This window comes from Littorina saxatilis, linkage group LG8, assembly GCF_037325665.1.
Source record: "Littorina saxatilis isolate snail1 linkage group LG8, US_GU_Lsax_2.0, whole genome shotgun sequence".
Lineage (NCBI taxonomy): Eukaryota > Metazoa > Mollusca > Gastropoda > Littorinimorpha > Littorinidae > Littorina > Littorina saxatilis.
This window is the reverse complement of record NC_090252.1, coordinates 26,091,136-26,097,715: the sequence shown is the minus strand read 5'-3', so window position 1 is coordinate 26,097,715 and position 6,580 is coordinate 26,091,136. Positions and strand designations below refer to the sequence as shown.

Below are 6,580 nucleotides of genomic sequence, written 5' to 3'. Positions count from 1 at the left end.
TTTATTTATTTCTCTCCAAACGAAAAATGCTTGTCGTACGGCAATAATATGTCTTGTGGATAAGTCCCTTGGTAGTATGATCGACATAAAGAATACTGCATGGCTTGCTGTTTGATACCAGATTCACACGAGTTGTTGATTTTAAATATTGAATCTATGCGAGCTTTTCAGTTTTTGAAAAAGCGTGCCTTTTGCTTCAAACTCCACGGAGTCCCAAGTGTCCAAATTAAAGACGCGCCGTGTATCATAGTGAGCCTACACAAAGACACAAGACCAAGTAAGCACGGAAAAGATCCTGTAATCCATGTCAGAGTTCGGTGGGTTATAGAAACACGAACATACCCAGCATGCTTCCCCGAAAGCGGCGTATGGCTGCCTGAATGGCGGGGTGAAAAAGGTCATTCACGTAAAAGTTCGTAATTTCAATCCATGAACAAAGAAGAAGAAGAAGACGCGTCTTCGGGAACCTTGATCTCTTCCAAAGCCTCGTGAAATCTCGGACGTCAAAAGCAAAACGACACCACAATAGGAATTAGAGGGTCACGTGTTAGGTGTCAAAATGCTTAAAGAAGAAACAAAAAAACGCAAAAGTGGTTCGAAAATGAAGTTTGTCTCCGAGACTAGTGAAAAATGCGTCCCTGTTAGACTGTAGTTTGACCCGACCTCACTTTACAAGATATACACACGGGTGAAGAGATGGTTTATTTATCACATGGATGGTCTCTCTCACGAATGTAAGGATATATATGAGGTTCCTGAAGGTTATTTTCCAATCCGAACAATTATGTTCAGTTTGATCAATTTCTAAATGAACTTCGCTTATTCATACATAACCATAAAAGCATGTGTTAAACATACAAGAACTCACACATCTCATTCTGATTCAAACCATGTTTTGATTTAGTTTTGGAAGAAAGACACACATACACCACGATAGTGACAGAAAGAAAAATATCACGGCAGTTTTTGATCGCAGGAAAACGGGCGTCGTAGGCTACAACACGCACCTATACAACCGAATATCTGGAAACCATCCGTTTGCTTTGCATCAATAAGAAAACGTCATGCAATCCTCATCTAAAATTGAATATCTGCGATTCAAACATACACACGTGTATGAAAGCTTTGTTTCTTAAAGGAAAAGTCCAAGGTTTAGGGTCACTTTTGATACGTTGACCCTCTTAATTCATCAACCACAAATGCGTGTGTAAAAATGAACACAGAAATCCAAAAAGTATACTTTGACTCGTTTTTGGTTGTTCTGAATCGTTCCATCGCGCGCGCAGTCTTGGCTCATGACCTTGTGCACATACGTGTGCTACGTCACGAGCCTTGAACAACAAATATGGCCGGCTCAAGCAGTGAGGAAGACAAGTGGAATACGGACCGGTTTTCAGCCAGCCTGAGGTTTTAGCGTGCCCGTTTGAGCCTCTTCGTCGTCAAAATGCTGGCGAGGCCACAAGGAACTGCTTGAAACAGAGCCAGCATAAGCGGCAATACGAAATGGTATGTGATTCTCTTTGTTGTGATGTTGACACACTAGTCCGTGGGTAGTCACTAGATCTACCTCGTGCATGCTAGATCGAAGTCAGGTGTGTTTTTCACAGATCAGTTGATGTGCTTCCACAGATCTGTAAGCATGTAAAGATTATGGATTTATGCTATTATTTCAGGCATCTGGTGTTGTTTATTTTCCTATCTTTAATCAAGGATTTCGTCCTTGAACTGCCCAGTTTAGAATAAATGCTTCCACAGTGATGTTCACACGCGACTATCCTTATTTTCTCTTTCTGAGTAATTCTTCAGTCACACAACGAAACATGTAGACATCAAGTTAACATTGCGCAAAGCCTGTTTCTTGCGGACAAAACTGCAATTATCCTGGTATTTTTATTTGCGACAGTAAGACACTACATGACATCGACACCACTAAACAGTGAAACTTTTTTGAAATGGCGGTGGGCTGCTTTCATGTGCTAATACTAGATCTAATAGTGATCCTGACATTTTTCTTGCGAAACGGTCAAAGGGAAGTAATAAATGAATTTAGTTTTTTTAAACGAGCACACGTGATTTCCGATCTCAAACTAGATCTGAAATCATAAGATTTTCTGAGCAGTGGCGAAACGCTGATGGCGTGATATCGCAAGCCGATTTAGAAGCAAATAAGCACTGTCAGTGTCAGACATATGCTGAAACACGATTACAGCAGTTCAAACTTTTTGATTATTGATTTTTAGGAGTACGCAATATCGGACAGTCACACTACAAAAAGACAATGCGTTAGTGCATAGATCGGTATTCTCAAACGTCACGAACACTGAACAGACAGTACGTTGCTACTATATATTTTACTGTATTAACAAAACCTCACAGTCCCATTAAAAATGTGTGGTGTGTGCCGAAAAGCAACCATATGAGATTCAGTCAGTGGGACCCTGAATCTACCTGGGGTTAAATCGGGTTATTGACTCTCATTGCATGAATTTTTAAACTGAATATATACATGTACTACTGTTCGTGTTGTTTTTGTGATCCACTGCAATTTATGTGTATACCTTAGAATCTCACGGTAATTTTTGAACGGGGCATACAGATGATGCATTTTGCCATGATCACAGAGTGATACGTGTATTTTGCTTATCAGGTGTCAGTGCAGAAACTCCAAGAGGGAACGAAATTCAAATATCTGGAAAACCTGGATGAGGAGATAGACAGCCTAACAGCACATCCTCCTATGTTTGCTCGGACATATACTACCTTCAAACTGCATACTATGCGTACACACAGGAATATGGACGACTCAACATTGATCAAAATGGGTAAGTAACACAACACAAACAGATGATTTCCATTATGATAGATTTATTTATCTGAAACTGAAAGTAAAATTGACAACAGAGTGTACAATTTGTTTTCAAATACGAAAATATCACATTGGGTTAAAAAAAAAAACACCATCATATATCATTAAAACTATTCTTTATTTCTAAACACATACATATCAGCATAGTTTATTCATGTAAACATCCTCATTTCGGTTCCCAGTCTATCTGAAATCAAGGTAAGATATGCCAAAAAAATAGCGATCACACAGTGCTTCAGCATGAATTTGAAAACCTGCTCTACGTCACATAGACACAGCGTGTCTTATGATTCTATCCACCCTCTCCAAACAAACACGTACACGTTTTCTCTGGTACGAATGTCTTAAAAGCTCAAACTAAGCTGCTGTTTTATTCTGTCTTGCTTTGCAGGAAATACAGGCACGTCGCTTACCCATAACAGGCAGCTGGTGCGCTAGCGAGTGGGGTTTCTAGGCAGAAGCATCAGAGTACCATTACCAACCTGTGCAGTCAAAACAATCAGAAATACTTTCCCAAACGGATGAAGAGTGGGGTTCAAACTCCCTGAGCTACAGAAGGCTGAAATATACTTTTACAAATCGTGTGACTGTGTTGAACTAGTATCTTTGGTTGAACAGATTCCTGCGTGGTTTGAAGATACTGAGTTGTCACGTGGTCCGGTACATGGTTCACATTCTGCAACATTTTGTTCCAGACTTTTTCCACTGTTGGTGTACTCCAGCATCAGGTAGTCAGTCCATGAGCCGGTCAGCATAGCTTGTGTCCAGTATTGTCCGTTTGCCTGTTGCCTGAAACATGGTTTTGGGGAAGTAACTAACGATTTCTGCACACATTTTAACATGTGAATAAGAACAGAAAAGTTTGTCAAAAGTATACATCGTTTAATTTGCATTTACTTCAAGACCAGACTTTCTTCTCGTTCATTATTTCTTCATAAAGACTCTGGAAATTAACAAAATGTTTCCCCCTATCAAGGCCTCCTAACTTTTTTTTAAATGCAGGTCGGTTTTTTGTCATCTGTGCATTACTACCTCTTGCCACCCGTGCGGTCATTGCCACCAGGTATCTCAACAATCAAACCGTCTATACAGGCATAAAGGCACGTCCTTTTCCAAAACAGGATTGCTCACTACACAGATCTGCGAAGACTTTTACATGGAAAAAAAATCTCTTGACTTGAACATATACCAGGAATAAACATCCTGACTGGTTTTTGGAGCTGGATTTTTTAGGGAATGTTTTACACGTGTGGCGTTTAAGAAATTAATTCATAAAATTCTACATTCGCAAAGAGAGTACCCATACAGAGTGTTCAGTTCTGGTATTTTTCAAAATGGAAGGATGGCCATATCCCATGTAAAAGCCTGGTAAGATTTGAGATTTTGAACCCAATCGTTTACACGGGAAGGGCTGTCCATTTAAGAGGAGGCATCCATGCCTGGATGAGAAATACACTGATAACACAGAAAAAGCACGAGTTTAACCTGCATATTCACAAAACTGGTTCAGAGGTCCGGCAAAGGGAACACATGTTAGTTATTTTAAGAGAACATCACAAAGACCTAATTATTAAATTAAAGCCTTTCTGCAAGAATGTACATCTTCTATAAATTATATTCTAAAACGCCACATGTGAAATTCATTCCACACACAAAATCCAGCTCCAAGAAGCAGTGAGGCTGTTGATTATTGGTATGTGTTCAAGTCGACAGATGATTTTACCTGTGTAAACTGAGCCTTGGCAGATCTGATATAGTGAGCAAAGACCTGCATTTTTTTTAAACGTGTTCAGAGGCCTTGAAATGGTTAAACATTTTGTTTATTTCAAGTAGTCTTTATGAAGAAAAAATTAACAATAAGGAAGGCACATGGGTTGAAATGCAAATTAGATTCCTTTTGACGAACTGTTTATGTTCTTCTTCACGTGTTACATTATGCGTACGTAGATCGCAAGATGTTTTCGAAAAAATTCATAGATAAACCAATCTGCAAGCGGACAAAAATTCACAATATAAATTTATGAAGCCAATAAATTTGACTCAAGAACAAAGCTTATGTGTTTGAGGTGATGTGCATGGGTATGAATGTTGAATGAGTCCGTCAAAGATACCCTCCATGTCGCCTCACAGTGGAACCTACCATTAAAATTATACCACCTTAAATTACCTTGCTCTTTCAAATGTACTGCTTAAACTTCTTGAACATGCAACTCTTGCTGTCTACCATAAAGACCATCAGTTCAACAACATACTCGTGAATGTTTTGTTTTGGTCTATAATTAAACATTTCAGAAAATACCCTTTTTCATATTTTTTATTCGGAAGCATACTGACTTTATTTGAAACTACTTCGACAGATATAGTTTTGCAGGTTGACGGGAGGTGAGTTACGAAAGAAATTCAATCCATATGTCGCTCAGCACAGAAAGCATAAACGATTAACATGAGTAGAAATGAACTTGTACTTGTTTTCATAATGTATTATTTGGATGGTATCTGTCAAAGACACTTTCTCGTTTTTTGCAAAGCTAGAATAAGGCACTAATTTTCAAAACAAAACAAAAATCTTACGATGAATGGCACGTTGGTTTTCTCCTGTGGTGATTCTGGACGGTAGGAACAGGACTGGTCAACAGTTGCGTTGTGATCACGGAGAACCGGGAAATCTGGAATGGTCACGGTGTCAGTGTCTAGTGACCTGTTCTGACCAGTGGCCGTGAGTGATGATGAAAGGTCTGGAAGTAAAAGAAGAGAGAAAATGAGTGTGAGTATAAATCAATTCGAAAGTATGCTTCTGATCTATACAGTACATTGAACATTTAGACACCCTCTGGAAGTCGTCTGGATGTGTATCCATGTTGTAGCAATTAGACTGGTTTTGCGTCTCTCAGTCAATGCAGAAAGATTAATTCCCTGCACAATTCGTAATCTTCTTGTCTCTACCATGCAGGTGTCTGTTTATCTTACCGGTTGCACATCCACCAAAAGTTTAGATCTGGTAAAAATAGCATTAAGCCATGATTCCAGCAAACGCTGCCAATTTCATGAATTGATATCAGGGGATAGTTTGCGACTGAATAGAATAGATAACGTGACACACGCATTGTCTTACGTGTCCACAACCCTGACTACTTTTTACTCTTGCTCTTAGCTCAGCTCAGATCGTTCTGTAACTTTGTAGATCTAGCCTGTGGCGCATCTGTTCTCCAGCGAATATCAGCTGGACCCAGACACACTGTTCTGCACCAATTCGTATTCGCTGCGCAGCAAAACAATGTTTACGTGTATGCATGAAAATAAAAGCATGTACTCTGACCTTCAACGCATTCCTTCTTGTGAGATAATCCGCTGTTCGTATGTCGCCTCGGAGTTTCGATGGCTCGTCGACTGTACCAGCCTCGCGTAATACTCCCCTTTCCGGACTTTTATGAAGGGAAGACACTGCCAGTGGTCAAAACATTTGTTTCAGGGATGAAACGCCAACTTTTGTGCTGCAGAAAAATTGCGAAATCTGTGTCCAGAAAGTGCCCGACATTTGAAATCTGCACGCTTGTGCTGCACACATCTCTTCCATTTTCACAAGAGACTCAGAGTTTTGTGAGGGAAAGTGTGCTATGAAATGCCTGGGAACATTGACGAGTTGTTGCAGTTTGCGGCTGCCCTCCACCGAGGCATTCTTTTCGGGCATACAGTGGTGACTTTTCTGTGTGAAAA

At 39.8% G+C, this 6,580-nt stretch overlaps 2 long non-coding RNA genes across 2 annotated transcripts; one reads left to right on the top strand and one right to left on the bottom strand.

The window, feature by feature from the left end:
* Positions 1-1,133: 1,133 nt before the first annotated feature.
* Positions 1,134-3,639, top strand: LOC138973154 (uncharacterized). Its single transcript, XR_011457899.1, has 3 exons — positions 1,134-1,506; positions 2,648-2,822; positions 3,258-3,639. It is a non-coding gene; the product is annotated as an uncharacterized lncRNA (long non-coding RNA).
* On the bottom strand, positions 3,516-6,394 carry LOC138973155 (uncharacterized). Its single transcript, XR_011457900.1, has 3 exons — positions 6,183-6,394; positions 5,438-5,601; positions 3,516-3,655 (listed from the first exon to the last, which is right to left on the bottom strand). It is a non-coding gene; the product is annotated as an uncharacterized lncRNA (long non-coding RNA).
* Between the last annotated feature and the right edge of the window lie 186 nt (positions 6,395-6,580).